The sequence below is a fragment of the Mirounga angustirostris genome, unplaced genomic scaffold (genome assembly GCF_029215605.1).
Source record: "Mirounga angustirostris isolate CCGP_5_RB_7025 unplaced genomic scaffold, mMirAng1.0.hap1 SCAF_3, whole genome shotgun sequence".
In the NCBI taxonomy this organism is placed as follows: Eukaryota; Metazoa; Chordata; class Mammalia; order Carnivora; family Phocidae; genus Mirounga; species Mirounga angustirostris.
Genome location: NW_026991711.1, coordinates 100,748,265 through 100,774,026, shown reverse-complemented (window position 1 = coordinate 100,774,026; position 25,762 = coordinate 100,748,265). Strand labels below are relative to the sequence as shown.

Below are 25,762 nucleotides of genomic sequence, written 5' to 3'. Positions count from 1 at the left end.
ATTAGCTTAATTAATCAATTTATATAAGAAAAGAGGTAATTTTTGGAATTATGGTATTATGATATTATGATAATTTCTGGAAACTCCCAGGCCACAACAGAACATTGAAAGATTAGGCAGTGTTGATGGGGAAGAACAAGAGGATGTTACATACTCAATTTGGTGTGGTACATATTAATGTCATGGACCCTGACTTCACAGTGGCTGCTAGAAGCCAAAGGATAACTTTGGCATAGTTTGTGTAACGGGAATACTGAGAATGTAGAGCCAGAAACAGACACGTGGTTAGTTAATTTCAATGTAACGGAACAGATACTGAGATATGCTCAGGCTTATATTGGACTATAACCGAAGGGCTTGTAACCAAGAATCCTTTAGGGGAGACCTGATGCATCTTAAAGGGAAAAAGTGTCACCAAGGTCAAGAAAGGAAAGGACAGCATGCCACACAACGGAAATGGTATGAGCAAACGTCCAGAGGTGTGAACTAATGCAGTGTGTCCAGTGAGGTAACAACTACCACTTTGGTGTTATTGGAGCTTAAGGCCAGGGGTGGAGGGAAGTGGGCTTGGATCTGGAGGAGGGATACTATTCAAGTCAGGCCTTTTATGACAAGCAAATGACTAAGTACAGTGTCTTAAAAAGATAGGAACTCTTGAAGTACTGATGTGTTTTGAGCAAGCTAGTGACATGACCCAATTTGCATTTTAGAAAGATGCCCAACTCCATTCTGGAGAGTGGAATGAGGTGGGGGGGGGGGGGTGGCAAGACTAAAAATAAGAAGATGGATCAAGAGGTCATTTTCAAAGCACAGACTTTTCCAGTGATCAAACCACTTTGTCTCAAATATCAGGGAGCAAGGACAAGCAAGCTGAGGGCCCATTTGTGCCCTCTCTAACTACGAAGATCTTTACTTAAATTCATTATTTTGAAGGTGACTTTAGCTATGTCCTGTTAACATTAAATTGTTAATAAATTGGTTTAATATTGTATTATAAAAACTTTTCATTTTTAGAATAGATTTAGTCCATTTCTCTGCTTTGAAGCAGAATATTTAAGTGATTATGGACACTTAAGAGTTTCTTTCATTTTAAAGGCTATAAGAAAAATGGATTTTCAGTGTGTGTGTATATGGCCCAACTATTAGGAGTTAAGTGTTGGGTGACTATAGTTCTGGATGAATGGACAAGACATAGTACAATATCCAGGGGTGGGAAAGCATGTACTCAGCTTTTTTCATCTCTCTGTCAAACATTTTTTAAAATATGGAATGCTTCACCAATTTATGTGTCACCCGAATGCAGGGGCCACGCGAATCTTCTCTGCATCATTCTAATTTTAGTGTCTGTGCTGCTGAAGTGAGCACTCTGTCAAACATTTTTGAGGGCTTACTAGGTGACAGGACTGTTCTGAGCAAGAATAAAGCAGTCACGTGCAAAGCAGACAGGAACCTTGCCCTTACAGAAATTTCAATCTAGCAAATATGTCCCATAATACCATTTATGCAGGCCTTGCTTTTTACATTGATCAAGACTCTCAGTTCCTTGGCATTTTCCAGCTGCCCACCAATTGTCCTTGAATAGAGTGAGAAGAAATGTTCACAATCAACATAGATTTCCGGACTCCCTAGAAAATAGCAAAAAGCTCTCCCTACCTCTTTCAATTTAATGCAAATACTAACTTTATGCTATCTCCTGTTATCCCTAAGCCCTAATTAAAAAAGTATAATAGACTCTAACTTCAGTCATAAAATTTTAGATAATTCTCGAGAAGTATAAATACTGAGTTTTGACTCCTGGATGAATGACTTTCTAGTTTGTGGGAAAAAGGGCTTTCTCCAAATTTCAACAGAAGTAATTAAATTCCCAAATGTGCAATAATGTCTTCATCTGGTGATACAGCCCTGCGATGTCCTCACTTGCATCCTTTCCTTTAGTTCCCCATCAGCTATATGATCCTTTGACATCGGGAGTTCAGTGCATTGGCCAGAAAATCAGAGCTCTGTCTTCGCATTCATGCCACCTGGCTTTCCCATATTCCTTTGACAGCTCTAGGCAAGAACAGGAGAGCTGCAGGGAAAGCAGTAAAAATGGTGATGAAATACTTTGTTCCTTCCTTATATAGTCAGTATTTATCTTATATTGTTAGCTCTGCACACATAGGGATAAAATATACATCCTCCAGTTTTTTAAAATAGTTGGTCCCTGGGGCGCCTTAGTGGCTCAGTCAGTTAAGCATCTGCTTTCAGCTCAGGTCTTGATCGCTGGGTCCTGGACCGAATCCTACATCAGGCTCCCCGCTCAGCAGGGAGTCTGCTTCTCCCTCTCCCTGCCGCTCCCCCTACTTGTGCTCTCTCTCCCTCTCTCTGTCAATTAAATAAATAAAATCTTAAAAAAAAAAAAAAGTTCCCTAGCACCATGAGAGGTGGCTAATAAAAATATAAGGTACCTGTCCGAGATGGGATTTGAGATACAAAAACATTGCTCCTTCAAATGTGAAAAACAGACTCGTGGCTTTTACCATGGTATTTTGCTCAAAGATTGAATTCAAAGAATATAGATTTTTTTTTTAAAGAGAAAATGCAAATATGTGGCCACGAAATGACTATACTCTGTGTAATGTTTGTGAAATTCTCTGCTTTGCTAGGTTGGATTTAAGAAACCTTCTTGGAAACTCTGGACTCCAAGGTGTCCTGATTTGTTTTCAGGTGTGTGGGTGTTGTAAGAAACGGATTGAAGAGAAGTCAAGGTCAGAAGAAAAGAAAAAAAAAACAAGTTTTGGTAATAAGTAATCATAGGACGGTAAAATCTTTTGACTCAAAATACAACTCAGAATGCAAACCCCAATCTGCTATCTCTGTGAGAAAAGCAAATATTTCCAGCTGTATCTAAACATCTTGAAAGCAAAAATTCAAGGAAAGAATTACCTCTTGTATGTGATATTAGCATCTCCCGTCTTGAGAAGTTCTGTTAATATGAATCATAATAAGATGATCTGTGAGTAGATAGACGCAGAACTTTTATTCACATCTCCATACATTTTATTTGCATATAAAGTGGCATATTTGTACTCAACAATAACTCGCCCTGGAAGAGTGATATTTAATAGGAGAATATAATTATCCCATCAGGCCATAAACATTTTCTTTAGGGAAATGACTACAGTTTAAGATAGTTTCATAATGACTCTTGTAAAGTACCACACTCTTACCAATTGAGCTCAAGAAAAAATTTAAGCTACAAAAATATTATGATTTCATTTGAATAAAATATCTGTTTTCACTTATCCACAGTTTTAGGAGTGATACACATAAAGGTCAATGAGCTATTAAATGTTTAATTTTGATTCTGTGTGAAGACCTCAAGCAATTATTTTAAGTACAAATATTAGGAACTGAAAATATTTTATTGTATACCATGTTAACCACCCAAAATTGTTTTATTCTTCATCTCAGATAATGACATTATTATAGAAGCTAGATAGAATATATGTAGTTAATACTTCTGGTCACTAAAAGTGGCCTCTTCAGGATGTCTGATTGTATGCCTTGCATTCATTGGTGCTCTTTAGACCAAGCATTGTTTTCTAAGCTTTTAGAATGTCACCTAGATAGCTATAATGTCTCAATATTTTAAAAGTTATGTATATAGTCCTGCACACAAACTAGAGAAACTAGAAGCTAACTTATTTGTCTGCTCTTTTAATGTTGGTAGAGGTATTCTCTTAGGAATCAGCAGACTTGCATCATCACATTGCTTTTAGCATTAATAAAGCCAGGTGACGATTCAGTTATCTTCCATAGAACTTTCTTGTTATTAGTTGATACATCAGACCAACTGCTGAGAATTCCCCAGACCCGAACTGCTGGAGAGTTTGTTCCTTACTCCAACCTGATGTGTAATGATGACATCAAGGGGGCCCCAGTGCTTGGGTAGGGAAGGGAGTCGGAACAGGTAATGAAGGAGCCTGAGGTTAAGTGTTACATACTGAGCCTAAGGAAGAATTGAGAAGTCAGTGAGATGTGAGAATAGTCAGAGCAAATGCCCGGATATTACCACGCTAATATTATGGTAATATATGGTAATAATATTACCATATTACCATGGCCAACTTTCAGAGCGACTGTGTTCACAAATCCAGGGATTGATACGGAATACCTGGACTAGAGCGTCTGTAAGTTGCCTTCCAGCCTTAAAGACTGGGAATGTCTCCTCCCTTAGGATATTAGGCAATATTCCAGTTTGTTCCTTCTGCTTCATACTGAATTTGCTGACTGGAGTACCTAAGTCACGCTTTGTATTTGTAGGCTGATTTTACAAGGTCTCAGTACTACAGCTCTTGGATATTTGTCATATCAAAGTTCAGTTCCCTTGAGTTTGAGAATAACTGCCTTCAAAGTCCACCCGGAGCCTTGGCTTAGTCTTGAGCTTCCAGCAAGCCAAGCTTGTTTGTTTGACCAAAAGCTGTGGAGTCACAAGACTTTAAATATTAGATATTTCTTTTTTTGGCTTCTATTTTGCCAACATCTGGACAATGGATATGGAGACCGTTTCTCAGCCTATGTTCTTCTGGAAATCCCATACGTATTGACAAAGGGAAATTAATTTGGGTAGTATAAAAATGGCCTCATTTTGGCCCCCAAGCCCGTGGGATTTCTGGCCAGAGTCTTCGACGTCAGACATCTTCCTGAGTTGGGGCAATCCACGTAAATCACTGGTGGGCCCACCAGATCAGATCACGGTCTGAATGTGAACACTTGCTTCCCTTTGTGTGGGTAGAGAGCACCCAGTCTCATCCTTCTACCCTCAGCCACTCAGCTGCCCCAACGTGGTGAGGCAGGCCCTGCCACTACCAAGCTATCAGCAGCATCCCTGCAAAGGCTGGGACAAGAGCTGCGCCAGCCATCAGCATGTGCTTAGGTGTGCCCTCACCTTCCTCCTCTTCCTGGACCCCTGCCCAACACACTCTTGACGCAGGTTTGGTGTTTTCGTCTGTGCCTTGTAACTTATGCCATACTGGGTCTGGGACAGCTCTTGCCTTGGGAGCAGTGGTGCCTCATTCATTCATTGACTCGCCCATGTATTCATTCAAGATATATTCACTGAGCACCTAATACAGGTCAGGCCCAGTGTTAGATGCTAGGGGAGAAGGCAGGGACAGAGCAGACAAAACTCCCTGCCATCATGGACTTGCCATCCTCGTGGGGAAGACAGATCATAAAGAAAACAAATAAGCAAAAAGTATAGAAAGTGATGAGCACTGTGAGGAAATACAAGCAGGGAGCAGATAGAGTGCTGAGCTTGTGACTTTAAGTAAGGTGTTTGGGGAAGACTCTCCTTTGAGAAAAGATCTGAAAGAGGGAATGCAAGAGAAGACAGAGGCTTCACGAAGCATGTCATACTTTACTCCACTTTACTCGATGGGGTCCTGGGAAGCCCTGAAGGGTTTGAGCAGGAGAATGAGCTGACGTGACTTGCATTTTTATGGTGTCACTCTGGCTGTTCTGCAGGGCAAGGGCAGAGGCAGGGAGACCTGTTTGGAGGCCGATGCAGTCATCCAGGTAGATGGGGATGGGGGGGGCAGCAGGTGGGGTGGGGAGCAGCAGGGTTCTGCCTGTATTTCAAAGAGGAAGTGACCAGCAGTGTTCTTCATGGATTTGGTGTGTGGTGGAGAGAAGGGAAGAGTCAAAGATGCCAGGTTTGGCCCCAGGGTTGGATAGCCAAGGATAGCCTTGCATGTCTGAAGGGAAGGAGACCAAAGGGGAGCAGGTGATGGGGAGGCAGCTCCAGGTGAGGAGCACTAAGTCCCCTCTGCACTTCTTCTATGAAACAAGGAAATCATCTTAGACATGGGGGGGGGGAGGGGGGGAGGGAATGATACACTTAAAACAACTTTATAATAGAGTTCACATTCACTTAATAATGCCCAGCTCTTAAGCACTGTACATTTTTTCATTCAACCTTCACAAAAGTGTGATGACTATTATTATTTATAATAATAATTGCTATATACTTAATGATTGTTATAATTCTATAATTGTCACATAATAATTACACTTGTCATTATAGAGTAGATGACTTTCGTGTCATTATAACTACTACTGCTATTTACAGATGAAAAAAAATTAAGGCTCAAAGAAGGTAAATTGCTTGCATAAAGTTCCTCAGCTTATGAACACCAAGTTTTAAACTTGTTGTCTGTCTCATTCCAAAGTTGGGTTTTTTAAATGACTAAATGAGCCACATGGGCAGCAGCCTACAAAGGTGATGCAAGAGATTTTTGTTTTTGCTTTTTCCTGAAGCTATTAACCACTTTGTTTCTGTTGCCCATGAAGCTGTGAATTGAGCTTTTATTCATTCAGTCCTCAGCTACAAAGTAATCATCTCCCATACAGCAAGCTCCTGCTGGTCCTGGGGATACATATTGTGCAAATATGCCCCCGCCTTCTTCCAGCTTTTATATCTGTAGAAACAGATATAAAATTATCACTGTGACAAACAGTTCAAAGGAAAGGTCCAGGGCATGGTGAGGGTATTTAATAGAAAATGTGACCTAGTCTGGGGATGGAATGATGATTTAGCTGAGCTGATACAAGTAGAAGCTATCCAGGCAAATGGGGGTGGGGAGGGAAAGTGTTTCAGGCAGAGAGAACAGGTGCAAAGGCCCTGTGGCGGAAAGAAACATTGCACATCCTGCGTCATATCCTAGGAACTTCAAGAAGGTCTGTGTCACAGGGGCTCAGGAGCCAGAAGTGAGGGGGAGGGGGGCACAAGACAAAAGCTGGAGGTCTCCACAGGCTGATCAGACACAGAACTCTGAGTGGCTTGACGACATAATTTATCATCCAAACTGCCATACTTTTGAGTGCACTAAAATGTTAAATCGGATAGTTTGTTGGCACTACATGTGTGAACCCAGGTCTGTCCCGACCAACCTGGAATGATAATCCCACTATTTATGGGCCAATATAAGAATTTTAGTCCTTATTCTAAGAGTTGATGGGAAGCCAGTAATAGGTTTGGGAAAGAAGGGAGAGTTGGCACAATCAGGTTTGCATTTTTAAAGGATCACCCCGAATTTAGTGAACAGTACTGACCAACATCTATTTTCTGGATGTTGTGTTTATGGTTACATAAAAAGTTAATATTTGGGAAAGCTAAATGAAGGGTGCAAGGAACTCTCTGTTCTAATTTTGCACTTCTTGTGAGTTTTAATTTATTTCAAAATGTAAAAAAAAAATTAAGCTTACTCTGGTTGCTGAGAAGATAAGAGCTAGGCCAGTTGGAAACACAGGATTCAGAGGGGAGGCTAGTTCTGTAGACCATGCAAGAGTTGAGGGCAAATAGTATGACGGCACTGGAAAGAAGTGAACTGATTCAAGAGATACTTAAAATGCAAAGACAGCAGGTTACTCTGAACTTCTCATCTCTTTATGGTCACTGAGGTTTCTACCAAGAGAAATACCTGAAAAAGAGCAGGCAGGGGGCATTGGGGCTGTTCTTATTCTTCTCTCTCTCTTTTTTTTTTTAAAGATTATTTATTTGAGAGAGAGAGAGAGGGAGGGAGGGAGAGAAAGAATGAGAGAGCACAAGCGGGGGGAGGGAGAAGCAGACTCTTCCGAACAAGGAGCCTGATCCAGGGCTTGATCCCAGGACCCCAGGATCATGACCTGAGCTGAAGGCAGCCGCTTAACCAACTGAGCCACCCAGGCGCCCCCGGGCTGCACTTCTAACAACCATTTCCCTTTTGGTCTTCTGAGGGCAGTCAAAATACTGCCAGGAAAAGCAAATTCATTTATCACACTATGATCTCTTCACTTATTTCTAGGGAAACAAACATCTCCCCAAACCAAAAGCCACAGAATGGTGATAACAGGGTTTGAATTTACCACATACAAATAATTAAAATATACCCTTTCCCTTTTTTGTGGATAGAGAGAAAGCAGGGGAAAGGAAAGAGTTGATAGGAAATTTTTAGACTAGGGAATGAGAGGTAGAGAAGGAAATGTGCTCAAAATAAACTGCTTTTGAAAAAATAACGTGCTTGAGAGTTATTTTGGGGAGAGCATATTTTATACTACTCAGAACCAGAGAAAGCCACCAGTCCTGAAAAACATCTAATAAGAAATATTTTGGTATTTACTTATTTTTTATTTGTTTACACATCTTTGGTGATTTTCTAAACTTTAGCTCTTCTTTGTTATGTGTCTTCTTATTTCTCCTAAGTCCTTTCCAGTTGGGCAGGAGGTTACAGTCTTGATAACATGAATCACCTTTGCCGGATATTGAACTTCATTCATTAACCATCATCAGGAGATTGTTGTCTGTGTTGTTTTTTAACAGTATGAAGGTGGCAGGCGTCAGGAAGAGAAAGAAGTGTCTTTGCGTTTAGCAGTCTCTGGGCCTGTATTTCTCATGATCAAGAGAATACAAATTGCAGACAGCATGCATTGTTCTCCGTGGTAGTGCTGGGCATTTGGGAATGTAGGGAAGTGATTGATATTGGCACTGTATGGCGGTAACGTTGTTCTTCAGTTTCCAAGAACTACTCCCACCCCAAACCAGGAAATGCAGACTTTATGTTTTGTCACACTAGGTAGATTAATAAAATAAATGGATGGGGATTTAGATATTGGGATGATTTCTAAACAGTATTCTCCAAATAAAACTTTAGGTAAGAACGGACCCCTGCTTGCCAAATAGTTATATTCTAGAAGGCACTTGTTTGAAACTTGGAATGGATTTCTTTCAGGTTTATTGAGGCATAATTGGCAAATACAAATTATGTGTGTGTCTGTGTGTATGTACACGAGAGATCTACCTTCCCAACAAATTTCAAGGAAATCTTGCCATTTGCAACAGCATGGATGGACTGGAAGATATAATGCTAAGTAAAATAAGCCAGACACAAGGGCTCAGTCAGTTAAGCGTCTGACTCTTGATTTTGGCTCCAGTCATGATCTCAGGGCTGTGGGAGCAAGCCCTATGTCTGGCTCTGTGCTGGGCGTCAAGTCTGTTTAAGATTCTCTCTCTCCATCTCCCTTTGCCACTCACCTCTCTCTGCCCTTCTCTTTTAAAACAAAACAAAACAAAACAGACAAAAAAAAAAAAAAAACAAGACACAGAAAGACAAACATTGCATGATTCCACTTATATGTAGAACCTAAAAAAGTTAAGCCTCACACCAACATCCCAAGGATTTTTCCAGCACCCTTCCTGCCTTCAGTTACTTCACTTCCTTTATCCCCAGTGATCTTTTTGGTCTACTTCATCTCAACTCCCATGCCACATCCCGACCACCTTCAAAGTCACAGTGTGATCATCCCACCCCAGACCACATCCTTTTGTCCTCCCAGATGACTTTGAAAAGCATCCCCAACTTTATGGAGGACTTCAGTTCTTTGGTTCTATCACTGCCTTTCCTATCCCTTGTCCAATTTAACTCCTTTAAAAATAAAGCCATACCACCTACGCCCATGCCACAATTGAATTAGAATCACTTGGGGTGGGACCCAGGTGTTCATATTTTTCAAAGCTCCGTGGTGAGTATGATGGGTAGCCAGGGTTGAGAACTGGTGCTCCATCTTCTGAACATCAAAACACCCAGTTCTCTAGTTGATAGGTAAGAAATCTCTTTTGGTTTGTTAATAAGTATTAATATGGATTTTAACAGGGTCAGTCTGTAAATGGATTATTCCTTAATAACTGTAGCTTCAGGAACATGAATGGCTTTAACAGGGGGGGAGATTTTTGGTCTGTGCTTCACACATCTCCCTGTAACAGGTTGCCTCCTCCCCAGGGGCTCCTTAAAGGCCCGAGTCCCTGTCATTCTAAGCGAGTGGTTCTCTAACGATGCCTCAATGGCACAATCACTAAGATCATCTAGAGCAGGTGACCTCCACATCTGTATCTCCCTTCTTGACCTGTCCCCTGACTTTTATATATCCTGCTGCCTACTTGATGTCTCCACTCAGATGTCAATAAATCTCACCTAAAATGCCCAAAACTAAACTTGTGATTTTCCCTCTACCCCTGCTCTTGTCTCGGTGTTCTTCATTTCAGCTAATGGCCCCACATGGTAGCTAAGCCTGTTATTCACGTAGTAGCTAAGTTTCAGAAATTCTTGAGGTCGTCTTTGACTTATCACTTCCTCTCTTATCCAAGCCATCAGTGACTTCCGGTAGATTTACCTATCAGTTATATTCCAAACCTGAGCATTTCTTCCAACATCTACCTCTACCACTCCACTCTGAGCCCTTTCATTCTTACCTAGATACCCTCCTCTGTGGTCATCACATTTTCACCTTTGCAGGGGGCACATTTACTGCAGTGCACTCTTTCCTATTCTTTCCCCAGCAGCCAGACTGATTCTTTAAGAAGGTAAATCAGGTCACATCATTGCCTGCTCAGAACTCTTCATTGAATCCCAAGTCTTGCATAAAGAGTTCACATTCCTCCCAGTGCCAACAAAGCCATCGATGATCTAGCCCCTGCCTGCCTGTCCTCATACAGTGGCCTTTCTGTTCCTCAGACATATGAGATATATTTCCTGCCTCAGGGCCTTTGTGCTTACTGTTTCTGCCCCATTCCCCCAATTCTTTACTTCATGACTTCATGGCTTCTTTCTTCTTCATTTAGGTCACTGTTCAAATGTCATTAGCCCAAGAATGATTCCAACTGCTTGCCTAAAAGATCCACCCTTCCCTTTAATATCTGGCCACTTAACATGATTTGTTTCTTTATATCATGTCCAGGCGTGAGTTGGAGGGGGCTTATCCTGCTGCTCTATAGTCCTGACTGTACACATCACATTGTCACATTGATTATGACATTGCACTGGTAGTTTGAGATTGTCTCAGGTGGGAGTATTTACACTGTGGCAAAAGCTACAAATCAAGTGATCCCTCGCCAATGCCTGTTGAACATTTATACCACTGTTAATGACTACATGAATGCAGATTATGAACTTATGTGTTTTGGACGGTCTCCCGCAATAGAACTTAAGTTCTGTGAGCACAGAGACTTAGTATGACTTTTGCATATGATCATATTTTAACTGTCTATGATGGTACCTGGACATAGTTGGCATGCAGTCAATGTTTATTGAGTCGATGGATGGAGAGATGTGTGGTTGTGTGAATGAATGAATGAATGAATGAATGAATGAAAAGTCAGATTTTGGTGGTCTCATCGCAATACTCAGAAAAAAATTTTCAAAGGGTCGAATTTCTTCTTCCTTATATCTTCCTTAATGATTGGTCTCTGCAATATTTCTCTGCTCTAAACACAAGTACACAGGTTTTCTTTCTTTCATCCTTTCTTTCCTTTTTTTACACGTGATTCCTTTTTGCAGGCATATTGTATTTGTCATTTTCTGCTAATAACATTTTTTCCTTTCATGTCTGTCTAAATTAAACATACCAATATTTTTATCGTTCAGCCATACAGCCTGGAAACCCAGGCAAAGGTATGCGACGGCTAGTACGTTGTTACTACATCACACCACATGCTATGTCTGGTGACATAACATGATGAGTTTAACGTGTTGGTCCTCATGAGCAGTGCCTGGCTCAGAGCACCGCTGAAGTTCTGAGGCGTGCAGTCATCAGCACAGCATGCACGTCAATCACCACACCCATATCTGCGATGCATGGCCGCGGAGGACCTGTGTCTCTGAGTTCTACTGAATAAACCTTCACCTTCAGTACTCCTCAGAAGATGGCATCGAGGGAGTTTACATCTGGTGAGCCTGCAGCCCACTTTACAGGGTCACTTCCTGCCATCTAGCTTTGGAGATCATCTTCTCACCCGCCTCCCACTGTTCCGTCGTGAAGAGATGGTGTGTGTCCTGTGGGAACCACTGTGGTGACCTTCTCTTAGCCTGTCAAGTGTGGGCACTAATTAATCACAACAGGGTGAAATCTGTCCAAACATCCCCAGTGTTCTCAGCCTTTCAGGCCTCCTGAACAAAGAACACAGTGACCTCTGGGTGCTTTGGTCTCTGAGCACATTACAGAAATCTTTTCCTAAAAGAGGCACAACTCAGAGTTGCAGGACTAAATGATCCCACCCAGTGCATGGGCAGTGCAGATTGGGAGGGGGATGCATGGAGAGGCATTATTGTGCAACAATCACAAAGCTGTCGGTGATTTTCTAAAGGACAAAATATCTTTGAGAAAAGCATAGTAGCAGAAGGCTGGATGAGGACAGCCATCCAAGCTGTCCTGGGCTCTCTGAGTCTGGCTTGCACAGCTGGTTCTGGGTGGGCAGAGGATGATCAGCATGGAAAGGGGTGGGAGGCAGGCTTGTGTCTTGTCTCCTCCTAATTGATCAGAAGCACATTCTACTTACTCCCTTTATGTCCCCAAGAGCTGTCTGCATTTATCACAACATGGTCCACGCATCCTCTGCATAAGATCATCTGTAATACTAGCTATAATGTAGGCTCCTGGGTTCCACCCCAGACCTACTGCATCAGAATCTCAGTAGATGTTGGTTTTCTTCTCCTCTCCATTTCTTTTTCCTGAGGCCCTCAAGAATGTGTTGGCTCATGTTTTATTTTCCCATGCATCGGTAAATGCTTACAATAATTAAATTGAAGCTTATGAAATTGCTGATATGTGGCCATGTTTGAGTGGCAAAACTGGCCGCTTAATGTGGTGGTTCTAAGTAATGCTAAATTCCAGGCCCTGTCTCAGGTGCTGGAAATGCAAAGACCAAAAAAAAAAAAAAAAGATCCTTGACCACAAGGTGTTCAGAATGTGGGTGGAGAGACACACAGGTAGAGATCATCTAGGGTGGTTGTGTGGTGGGTGCTGTGCTAATGAACAGCTGGTAATTTTGTCTGTTTTTGTTTTCAGCTAGTAAGTTTTTACAGGACATTTGAACACCAGAGTTATGAAATATAGATTATTTAAAAATTATTTAAATAAATTTTCAGATGACAGATCCATAACAGGCTCTCAAGGGAAATTAGCATGGCACTCCTCGAGCTCGATGTTAAGGAAAAAACATATATCCAGTAAAGTGATGATTTTCAATGGCGGGTCCCAGGATGGGGAGAATAAGAATATCAAGGTCACTTGAAGGTCTCTTTTGAATTACATACTTCTCTTCCCATGGGAGCATCTGCTGTATTGCTGTGAGCAAGGAAGCCCATCCCCTCGCCCCTTAGAGGCACTGCCTGAAGAAGTAACTGTCTGTGAGCAGAGAGAGCTATAGCCTTCAGCTGTAGGGACTCAAAAAAAAAAAAAAAATTGAGAGTTGCTGCTCACTTTCAGAGTGACAAGTCAGAGATAGGTGCTAGGTCTGGCCCAGGTGGTAACTTCTTATGCTGTTATATTTTGACATTTTTATAACCATGTAAAAATTGTAAAAAAATATTGCTCTTACGGGATAAATGAATGTAGTTGTAGGAGATGACAAGGATAGATTTGATTCGATGGTCTTTATCATTCATTCAGAAGTGGCTGGCAATTCAAGGAATTGACAATGGTAAAGAAAAAAAAAAAAAGCTAGGAAAGAAAGACCTGTGAAAACCTGTGACCACACCTAGCATGGCTCGGATGAATCCAATGACATGGAATGGTATCTAAATAAAACCATTTGGTCATGTTCTTTGGGAAGTCTGGAAACAATGATGCTCCTTGAGGATATGAGCTGGCTGCTGGGATAGAGAAGAAAACAGGAGCTCAGTCAGGCGTAAGAAGTGAAATGTTTAGATGCTAGAATGCCTTCTCTTTTTCAAAGTATGCTTATAGAATCCCACTTAATCCCATCCTTCCACAAATAAATCTTGTCTACACTACCAGTGGGGACTATCACCATCACTGAACTCTTATTGCCTTCACTATTTTATGTCACTCAACTTATGTTTATTAAGGTCTCTTGTTGTGAGTCCTTCATTACCTCTTTCTTGGCTTTGTCAACCAGATTGTAAAGCTCTTTGAGGGCAGGTGTTATATCTTCCTTGTCTCTGCTTTTCGCACATTTCGTTAAGGGGTATCCAGAGACATTTTTGTAAGTCAAAACAATTGCATTATATAGGATCCAACTTAAGGAGAATAAAGTCTTAATAAATATTTGTAGAATGTAGAGCGAGGAGGAAGAAAAGAAGAGATTGAGACTCCCAACGTTTAAAATACCATGAGTTGTTTTTTGGTTTTTTAATTTTTTGAGGGTTTTGTTTGGGTTTTTTTGGTAAAACTTAGTTTAGCCAAAGAAAAGGGCTTTTGAGGGGAAATGGGTTCTTTGACCATTCCTTAAGTTGAAGAGAACTGTTTCTCATTTCTAAAGTGATAACTAGAATTTATTATCCTCAATTTAAGCAAGAAGTCATTTACCTCCAAGCTATAAAAATATTGCAGTCAACTCCAAATAATTATGAATAACTTGCTATTACTATGATCTGCTGTAATTCTCAAATGCTTGACCTTTGCTTCATGAAAAGCGAGCCTTTGTGTGCATGTCAGCTGATATAATTAAAAAACATAATAATTGGCTTGCCAGGGAATATTTATTTTGGGAAGTTCAGTGAAGACCAAGTGTGCAGGGCATGGGGTTGGGATTGGCTTTCTAACCCCAGGAAGCTAAAATAACCAGAAGATTGCCAGCAGTGGTCACTGCATTTGCTTCTGAAACCAAACTTTTAAATATAATTTTATTTATATATATATATTTTAAATAAGCTCTACATCCAATGTGTGGGGCTTGAACTCACAACCCTGAGATTAAGAGCTACACATCTACTGAGTGAGCCAGCCAGCTGCCCCCCGAAAACCAAACTTTTAAAACCAAGGACCATGTGAATGTTTCTGGAACTGTAGCTGGTATGGTGCTTTTTAAATTGACTTGTTTTCCATAAAGCATATGGCCTACTTATAGGATGGCACAAAATAGGGCAAATATCAGTGAAAGATAGTTTAGAAAGTAAATGAGATTAGTATTTTAAATAACTAGCTGTTCTTCCCCAAAGTTAACATGCATAGCACTTTATCAGTTGCTAGTTACAAACTGAAGAATCACCTTGTCAAAAGACACCCTATCTTTTTCACTCTGGCTCTAGATTTTCTTAATTATTTCCCCTTATTGGTATCAAACAGAAGCCTATCTGTCTTAGTAGAAATAAATTAATGGCTGCCACTGAGCATATTAATGATGTTTGGTTAAAATATGGCTCCTTCGTCTCTGATCCTAGCAGCCCAGCCCACTTTTTCAGTTCGCTCCCCTTCACACAACACATAAAGATTCTTAAATGTCAAAAGTCATGAAATTCTTCGTTCTTCCTTGTTTCAAAGTCCAAGCCTTCAAAGACCAAAGCAACCCACTGTTTATATGTTTTATTAAAAATAGCTCAGAGGCATGGATTCACAGCCCAAGGGACCTATTTCATAAAACTTTTTTTTTTCTCCCGCAACTTAACCTTGTGTTCTTTTTAAAGATCAAAAGAGAAAATGTTTCATAACTTCTCATTATTTCTAGAAGATTCTTTCCTCTGGCAGATTCACTTTAAAAAATGTATACAATGCAACATTTCTCTCTGTGGCAGAAGTGACTTAGGAGAGAGAAACAAGATGGATAATTAAATTCTCAAGAATTTATGTTATATTAGCAACTTTGATTTTTTTCTTAGCATGTCACAATAGCTGGGTCATATAGCAAGGGGAAAGTGGCCTTGTATGTTGAAGCATATGTGTCACAGAACCTTCTCTTGGAAAGGAGGAATACTTGTCTACAGTAAAACAGGGATTTCTTGGGTTCTAGTCTTGCTGGCACCACCAAACACTTAATAGTTCTTTTGCTTCAGCAAACCTCTTATCAGTACCTCAGCATATCAAATAGAGCTTGATACTCATTATCTCTGCTGGAATGCTGTAGGAATGAACATAATTGATCAGTGATGGTGCAGTAGGATTTAATCTTTCAGAATGCAAGCTGCACTGTAGGACAGGGGTGCCTTATCCGGTTGCTGGTATATGGGTCAAGGCCTTCTTAGGCTGTGGATGCTTATGTAATTTACTCTATTGCTAATGAGCCGGAATGCAGTGGTAAACCATGCGTGTACATTTTTTCCTAGCAGAATTTCATTCTCATTAGTAGTAACTGGCATGTTTTTATAGGACTCTAGCATCTTTGAACATTTATTGGTATCCCTGGACAATAGCACGTTGCTATCACTGTGCAGGACTTCAGTCCTTCACACCATTAGAACCAAGTGCCTGGGATGATAAACTGATATGTTTTTTTCGTCCTAACCAAATTATTAAGTTTAGAAATTTGACTTAAACAAAAAAACTCAAGAAACCAATCAGTTTTCCTTTAATCGTGCCCTTTAAATTTTCTGAGAATCTTTACTATTACTTGCTAACATTTAAATCCACACTGCTTAAAAATTTGATTCAAACATGTATACTTGATGGAATAAAACATGTTTAAATGTCTGAGGATAGCACATATCATAGCATTTGTTTATAGTCTGAAGAATCCATTGCTAACTTTGAAGGCGAGTTTGCTTAGGCTTATGTGTTCTCTGCTTATAGCATGACATTATCATGAGGATGCTCCACCTTTTCCAAGGAGATTGATTATTGTATAATGAGGATATTAGTTTACTACAGCTGCCATAATAACATACCTCACACTGAGTGGCTTAAACAGCAGAAATTTATTTTCTCACCATCCTGGAGGCTGGAAGTCTGAGATTAAGATGGCGGCAGATCTGGTTCCTTCTGCGGCCTCTCTTCTTGGCTCGCAGATGGCCCCCGTCTCTCTGTGTGTGCCTGTGGCTGGTGTCTCTCTCTGTGTCCCAATCTTCTCTTCTTAGGGGGACACCAGTCATGCTGGATTAGGCACCACTCTAACAATCCCATTTTAATTCAATCACCTCTTTAAAGGCCCTATCTTCATTTATTATTTATTTTTTATTCTTATGTTAATCCCCATACATTACATCATTAGTTTTAGATGAAGTGTTCCATGATTCATTGTTTGTGCATAACACCCAGTGCTCCATGCAGAATGTGCCCTCCTCAATAGCCATCACCAGGCTAACCCATCCTCCCACCCCCCTCCCCTCTAGAACCCTCAGTTTGTTTTCCAGAGTCCATCATCTCCCATGGTTCGTCTACCCCTCTGATTTCCCCCGCTTCATTCTTCCCCTCCCGCGACCTTCTTCTTCTTCTTCTTTTTTTCTTAACATATATTGCATTATCTGTTTCAGAGGTACAGATCTGAGATTCAACGGTCTTGCAAAATTCACAGCGCTTACCAGAGCACATACCCTCCCCAGTGTCTATCACCCAGCCACCCCATCCCTCCCACCCCACCCCCCACTCCAGCAACCCTCAGTTTGTTTCCTGTGATTAAGAATTCCTCATATCAGTGAGATCATATGATACATGTCTTTCTCTTTTTGACTTATTTCACTCAACATAATACCCTCCAGTTCCATCCACGTCATTGCAAATGGCAAGATCTCATTCCTTTTGATGGCTGCATAATATTCCATTGTATATATATACCACCTCTTCTTTATCCATTCATCTGTCGATGGACATCTTTAAAGGCCCTATCTTCAAACACAGTTCTGTTTTGAGGTGCTGGGGGTTGGCGTGAATTTTGGTGGGATGCAATTCAGCCCCAAACAGTGAGGCAAATTCTACATCAGTCTGGTTTGAACCCATGCCTGTAACAAAGATGTTTAGCAGAGCATTAGTGCAGAGCTCCAGTTTATCAACCCGCATCTTGAGTTTGCCCTGAATTTGGAGCACCCAGGACCTGCGCGATTTCAAGCCCGTGAGGACTCGAAGACCAGAGAAGTTCAGATGAAGGTCAAGGAGTGCTAAACAGTGGCAGAGCTAAATCTAAAACCCAGGTATGCTGCGTGTGGACTGAATATGTCCTGTAGGAAATAAAAATTGTCCATTGTCATGACATAGGATTCTTCATAACAATACAGTGAAGAAGACAGGGGGCAGGGCTGGGAGGGGAGCAGAAAGCACAGTGGCTGAGCGGCCTGACTTCTAATATAGCCACAAGGGGTTCGCTGATTTATGACAGGAGCCTCCAAAGCATCTGACACGTTTCCTTGTCTAGTATTTACTATAACAACCTCATTTATGTGTCTCTGCTAAACACCTAGGATCCTGGGGCCAAATCAGGGTGACATTATGTAATGAATGCCTACTGTGTTCTTAAAGCAGTGAGATGTAGTTGGGGACACAGGCTGACCACATGTCACTTTCAGAGGTGGACCCATTCTTCGTCATTTTGGCAGTAAAAGAGAAGTCGTTACCTAAAAACCATAACCCTTCATTCTACAAATGAGATAATTCAAGGCCACAGTGATGGGGGAACTTAATCCAATATCCCAGCTTATTCTGGGTTCATCTACAATTAGGGCTACTGTCTTGTCATCCTGAGTGCTTCTCCCTCTCACTTCAACTCACTGACTCCATTGGTCTTTGAAATGATTATTCATGCCTTTGCTTTTAACACGTTTTCAACCTAGGGTTTCATGCATTTCCCTCGACAGTTCACCATAATGAAAAGCCAGGTATGGGCATTCTCTTTAATTGAAGACATAACCGAGACAGTCATATCAAAAGGCAAAATCGTCATGAAGTTCAGTCCTTGTGTTAAAGCATGTTTGCTGATACTGTTTGCATGTGGCAGGGTTAAAGAAAAGAAGAAACTTAGCCTTTGACCCAGCAGACTTGGGTTTGAGTCCCAGGTCAGCCACTTGCTTGCTCTTGGGTAGAACATAAATGACATTCTTTGTCTGCATTTGTTTGCTTATCTGTATGGATGCTAACAATAATTGCCTGCCCACATATGGTAAGGAATTGCAAAAATACATGTTTTATTGAACTTAATGTCAGGTACACCCAAGACAGTCAGTAAATGGTATCTATCTCTTCCCTGTTTTTCTCTCAGAGCTCTAAGAAATTATGGCTATTTTAGTAGACAGAAGGTGTGACTTTTCAACCCTCTCTGTTTGTAGAAGACCTTTACCCCTTTATTCTTGGAATATCAGATACTTAAGACCATGAAATAGAGAAATTTCTACCTACTTCAGTGCTGACAGGTATAATAATCAGCAATGTCTTAAGAGCAAAATGCCTTGAAAACCTCCAAATACAATATAAAGTGTCAAATGTGAAGCCTGACTAGCCATTCATTTTGTTTTAAGAAATTTATATCCCGCTTTTCATACAAAGATTAACATAAAAAATCAATTTGGGGAACTGAAATAGAAAATAAAATATCAGTTCTAATTACTTCACTTAACAAAGTAACTCTTAAAGATGGCAATAATTTTCATAATAGGCAATTGATTATAATAGTAATGTGAGAAGTGAATAATTATTTAAACTCAGCTTTTAATGGTTTTTTTATGACAACACAGAATATGTAAAAATAAAGATATGTATGCACAATCAATATATCATTAGGCTAAAATTTTTATTTGACTTTTTTATGGTTTCTTATTCTATGCATTTTTATAGAGTGAGTGACAGATTTAAAATGAAGGAGATTTACAGTAAAGGTAAAATATATACAGGATTAAGGAGCTTTTTCTTTTGGTGAGACCCAGCCCTCAAACAACAGACTGATTTTTAGCTTTCTCCCTACATGAATGATAATATCCAGTCTTTGCTTGTATGTGTTTGTTCAACTAAAGGAAGGGGAAAAGGTGAATTCATTCCATCTCAAGCACCAATTAGCGGTCAGATAGGAAGAATTACCAGAAATCTAGGAACTAAGATCTGGGTTATTTTTCTGTTGTGAAGGATGGCGTTTTGCTTGTTTGAAGCAAAAAAAAAAAAAAAAAAAGCTTTGATTAGTAGGAGTGGGAAGGCATCTCCCAGCTCCACTGAGATGTCCTACAGATATGCAACAGCTAGATAAGTTACCTTCCCCCTCTGCGCCTACATTCGGGCATCTGTCAAATGTGGATGACAATAAGGCTCCCACCACTGGGCGGCACAGAACTTAAGGAAGATAGCTTATGTAAAACACTTAGCACGATGCATGCCATGCAATTAGCAGTCAGCAAATGTTTCCTTTATTAAGGAAGGTAGTGAACAACCACAAGAAAATGAGCATGTGCTTGGATTTCTATACATCTTCAATTCACAGGAAAGACCCAACTCAGCCAGGGTTTAGAGGAGCTGGTTCCCCTTCTCAAGATGAAAAATCTAACATCAGTAAGCTGTTCTCTGCCCTGCGCCAGTGTGAGGGACACTGTAATTCAGGAATTTTACTGATTACTTTCTGGCAAAGCATCTGGTGCTCCACACTTTAATTAGCATGCACTGCTCTTTCTCCTGTGAGAGATGCAGCAGTCCTCTTGAAGGGGACAGTTATGAATGGGGAACAGCTTGATAACAAAGCCAAATCTACATGCACTCCATTGAAGGAAATTCCTTTTATGTGCAAATGTGGAGAAATAGTAATGGGCAGTGTAGAGTGAGAGAAGTAGTGTGGACTTGGGAGCTGAACAGTTATAGGGTTGATTTCTACACTGCCACTCACCACCTCTGTGATCTCAGACACGTTGTCCAACTCTCGTGAGCGATCACTTATGAAATAGGGGAAATGATAGCTACTTGCTGGGAAGATTCAATGAAATAAGATTGTGAACGTAACGTGCCTGAGCTGACATCTGTCCCATGGCATGCCCTCCACGACAGATCATTTTAACCACCACTATCATGAGCGTTGCTGCTGAGGAGGTGCAGCTAAGCTTTACATAGCAGCAGCTTTACAAATATTCATTAATTCATGCGGTCCTCTTAAAATCCATATGAAGTAGCAATCATATCCGTATAATTCCCATTTTACAGATAAGGAAACTGAGGCACAAAGCAGCTGAAGGACTTGCCGGAGGTTAAAAAGCCAGTGAATTACAGAACTAGGCCTGACCGCAAGCCAGGGTCCACACTCATACCACTGAAATAAGCCATCTCTGAAGGATGATAACTGGCTTTCCTTCCTCCTTTGCTCCTCCTCCTCATAGGACATTGAGTCCCTCCCATAGCACTTATCACACTGCCTTGTACTAGATTCACTTATGCATGTGGCTCCCTTGGGAGACTGCAAGATCCTTCCCTGTCTTTGTCACTTTCAGTTCCACGAGGTACCCTATGCTGTCCCTCACCAGGTAGGTGAGCCACAAATAGTATAAAAATTGAGGCAAAGAAGATTGGAGAAGTTTTCTCTGATAGGACAGTCTTGTCACATGGTGTTTAGCAATGCAGTCTGATTGACTCTCGGGGCATTTTCAGACATGACGATGGTAAAGTCTTCGAAGGAAGAAGGGAAGGTGGTAGATCACCACCACTCCCAACGCTACTAATTCAGAGATGTTGAAAAGGTGACAGCATGTGACTTACATGGATAGTAGTTGTAGAATGAATGGCCATTAAGCATTTCTGTGTGATTTCACTTCCACACCATATTTGTTGATTTCGCCAAGGCCATGGCTTTTCCTAGTTGTGGGAGGAAGGGGAGAGCATTGGTTACATATTAAGGGCTGAGCAGGCTTCAAACTCAGACCAAGGGACCCTGTAGCCTGTGCTTTTCCAACATACTATGTGCTCATCCATGACTTCTTCAAATTCCAGGACCCAGGTTTTATGTAAAAATAAATAAATATATAACTGTATCTACACATTATCACCCCCCCCCTTTTTTTTTTGTCTAAAATGACTTAAAAATGAATTAGCTACCTATGGCCTGTAAAACTCTCGGGGCTATAAGTCAGAGCAGTAGAAATTGTACTTTCTGCACCAACTCTGTGAAGATTTCATTTGTAGAGGCTTTGTATTCATTCTCCTAGTTAATATTAAGGGACAAGTCAGAGAACCAGTGGTAAATTTTAGACTCATAATGAATTATTCTAAAAAAGAACTAGCAAGGAGTCCCATTGTTGGGGAATAGAAACTCTTTTTATTTTTTTTACCAGAATTTTCTCTCAAAAGGGAACCTTTTAGAGAAGTGGTGTCAAGTGGTCCACCTCTGCAGTGATGGATTTACTCATGAAATGCTCAGCCCACAGCTCATGCATCTAAGCATTGGGTATCGACATGCCGTCTGACTCTGAGCATGTCATTTAACCTCCCACCTCGGGTGACCCATCTGTGAAGTGAGAGAAAGGTTACAAATGACAGAGTGAAACAAATGGCAGAGTAGAAGAGTAGAAGAAGTACTTAAATTTTTTACTGTGGAATAGTAGAGGCCTAGGGGTACATGCATGAATATACATTTCTATTTACTTTATCATTAACCCCCAAATCCTTTAAAATTTTTTTTGTTCAATTGCATGGAAAATATTTATAAAATGTTCAAGTCTTAAGCACAGGCATGCCAATAATTCCATCTTTCTGTGCTGACTAGATGATTATTGCCTCTGGGTCAATATTCAAAAAATCCTTTCTCTGTATAAGACATTGGGAACTTGACCACTCAGTCAGCTGGCTCCAGGAAAAGTAACGCCATTTGTTTCTTTGGCTGAAATGAGCATATCCTCTTGAGCTTTGATTCTTTCTTCTAAAAAAAATGGGATATTAGACCTGAATCTGGTTAATGTGGTGCCTCAGTTCCTTGGATTCTGGTTAATAGGGGCTTGCAGTATTTGTTTAGGATGGAATGTTTCATTTGATGCTTGATAGTGTTTAGAAGGCAATTTCTTTAGCCCAGAGAGGCAAAGGTGCGTTAAAAAAATAATTCAAGAGGAAATGTTACATTGAACATGTTTTGTCAGGGCACTTGGTTCTTGAGCTTAGAAATAATTAAGTGTCCCCATTAGATGCAAAGCTCTGAGGTGATGCTCTGAAGTTTCCCTGAAGGCACGCTTCTTTATCACATGGAATCGCCTTTCTTGACTATTCAGAAATGGCAGAGTTAGACAGGATTTGACACATATGTGACACATACGTGAGCTAAATATAGCTGCCTGGGGGAAGAAGGAGACGTAATTCCTGACAGTTGTGTAAATAGCCTCCACTCCTACCAGCTGGAGAACCATCTGAGAAACAGCCCAACCTCCACTCTGGGTCACCGGCCTCAAACTAAGGGAGCAGGAAAGGGAAGTCAATATGTTATCTTCCCAGCCATTGCTTGTCACTTTGCATGTGGGAATGTGGCGTGCTCCCTTCCTAGCTACTGGATGGGCACTCTTGTCTGGCAGCTTCCCACACCCTCAGGTAACATCAACCTGCAGCCCAGCTGCCCTCGCTAAGGCTCAGCCACTTAAAACAGGTTCTGGGTTGGCTGGTTATGCACTTAAGTGGAAAAGCAGTACCCAAGTCTTCCCCAAGATTTAGCGAGGACACAATAATTGCTTTCCTTTCAAGCGCAGGTGATGCATTTGCCACCATGGAGTATAACACGTGCTGTTCTCAGTCATAACAGGAGCGACGGGAGAGAAACGCAGGAGGAAATAGAAAATGTCAAAGAGCTCGGGGTTGGAAATTGCATTTTGCAGATGCCATTAAGCTCTGTCAGGAGAGAAGATGAAAATGCTAATTGACAGATTTAGTTGTGTTTTATTGTCTGCGAGCTGCTGAGTAAGTCATCAGATGATGCTGTTTAATCATTAATGTAAAACTTCCGAGAAATTCATCAGGCGTTTGCTATTCATCTTATACCCTTTCCACAGAGGTGTCTTAAACCACTCTACCCTGCCAGCAAGGAGAGGAGAAAGAGTATAAATATTTATATTCAGCCCCAGAACTGATAAAAGTTTATCTGTGCAGCACAAGAATATTAATTATAGTGTAAAAAATTCAGTATCAGTCAAGGACAACTAGAGTATCTCTTATATTTCACCTAAAATTACACGCACATTCACTTACACACACATATTTGCCCAGAGTTTCTTCACTCGTATGGTCATAGCAAGCACATGACACGTTGGGGTGTGTGTGTATGTGTGTGTCTGTGTATGCGTGCCTCCATGTATGAATTAAATAACATGTTCATTGTCCAGAGCGTATGCTCAGTATTTTTGGCTGTCATGAACACTATATGATCAGTAAGTTAAAATAAATTGATGGACTTAGAAATTATTTGTCTTTTTGTTAACAGATGCTTTATGCCATAAACCTGTCCTTTTAAAAGGCAATATACAACACATCCTTTTTTAAAAAAAAATTATTGATATATTTAATAAGAAACAAAACACTTATTTTCTTGCCCACATTCCCTTCTAATTCCGGAAAATAATGCCCAATATTACATCCTCTGTCATTTTCATAACATCTGTGCCCCTCAGGTTAGAGGCTACTGCTCAAGGGGAATTGGAGAACACTGAAACCACACAGATTCCTCAGACTTGTCCCAAACCCACATATCAGAAGACCAGAATTCATGTTGTGAGACTTCACATTGTCAGATTTTGTGAAGCTGGCCAGAGCAGTGGTGAGCACTCCTTTCCTGCCCGTTTGGAGGACAGTGTGTGAAGGTCTGTCTTCGTATCCCAGCGCCACCATTAACAAGGAACCAGTACCACAGACTGGGGGCTTAAACAACAGATATCTATTCTCTCACAGTTCTGGAGGCTGAAAGTCCAAGATAAAGGTGTTGGCAAGGTCAGTTTCATTGTGAGGCTTTTCTCCTGGGCTTGTAGATGGCTGTCTTTTCCTGAGATGTCCACGTGGTCTTTCTTCTGTGCCTCTCTATGTCCTAACTGCCTCTTCATATAGGGACACCAGCCATGTTGGATCAGAGTCCACCCTAATGATCTTATTTCATATGAGTCACCTCTTTAAAGGCCATATCTTCAAACACTGTCACATTCTGAGATTCTGGGGATTAGGACTTAAAACATGTGAAGTTGGGGGGGTACACAATTCAGCTCACAGTACAGTCCTTTGTCTTCTTTAGTGTATCTAAAATTCTGGAGCATTCAGGAGTTACAAAATGCATGTGATCTGTCCCAGCATTAGCTCTGATGAATAAACTAATTAATAGACTAATCACTGGAGGTATCGTAGTGCAAATACTCCCCCTCATATGTAACCTGAATTTCATAATTCAAGTGAGTTTACATTACAGCCACTGGTGAGTCCATCCTCCCCTCCCATTTCTCTCCAAGGCCTTGCCCACCCACGTCTGATTTTATCAGATTTTCTCTTTCTCTCTTTTTTTTTTTTAAGGTTTGACTCTTTACTAAAACTGATGGTGTCTTTGGTAGGTAAATTCCACCTTGAGCTCCTCTGCTTCCATCTCTATTTTTTTTTTTTCGCTTTTGCTAGGTTAACTGGAAAACTGTGAAGTATTTGAAGCATACCTGGAAGTCCCTCTTCTTTTTAGGTGCTGTCCCTAGCACCTGCTCCCTTGTCCACTGGCCACTTTGCTATCCCCTGCTTGCTCCTTGTCCATCATGGGCCTGAGCACTGCAAAGTAAGAGTAGCCAATGAAGCAAGACAGGAAGGCCGAGCCACTCCTGATGGCTCTCTCAGTGTAGCCTCTATCTTAAAACAGCCCAGTGGTCTCCTTCTCAGACTTCTTCAATAATTATTCTTCAATAACTTGGTGGAAAACCTAATTCCATCTTCTGAAGGCTTAATAGAGAAGGTTTAATAGCTGATATATATGGGTAAAGGAAATAGTTAAATGAAACTCTAAATGTTTCCTTAAATGAATTCCTTTTTATTGTCTTACTTTTTCTTTATAATAAGAGGTTCATAGTAACTACAGGGCATTTACACATAAAGGGTATATTTAATCATTTGTCCTATGATTATGGACACCCAAGAG

The 25,762-nt window shown here is 40.8% G+C and overlaps 1 protein-coding gene and 1 non-coding gene across 2 annotated transcripts in view; one reads left to right on the top strand and one right to left on the bottom strand.

Moving 5' to 3' along the window:
- NCKAP5 (NCK associated protein 5) overlaps nucleotides 1–25,762 on the top strand; it is an 824,899-nt gene that overhangs the window by 163,083 nt on the left and 636,054 nt on the right. The window lies entirely within an intron of this gene.
- LOC123840017 (U6 spliceosomal RNA) lies at nucleotides 1,259–1,365 on the bottom strand. Its single transcript, XR_006789847.1, has one exon. It is a non-coding gene; the product is annotated as a U6 spliceosomal RNA (small nuclear RNA).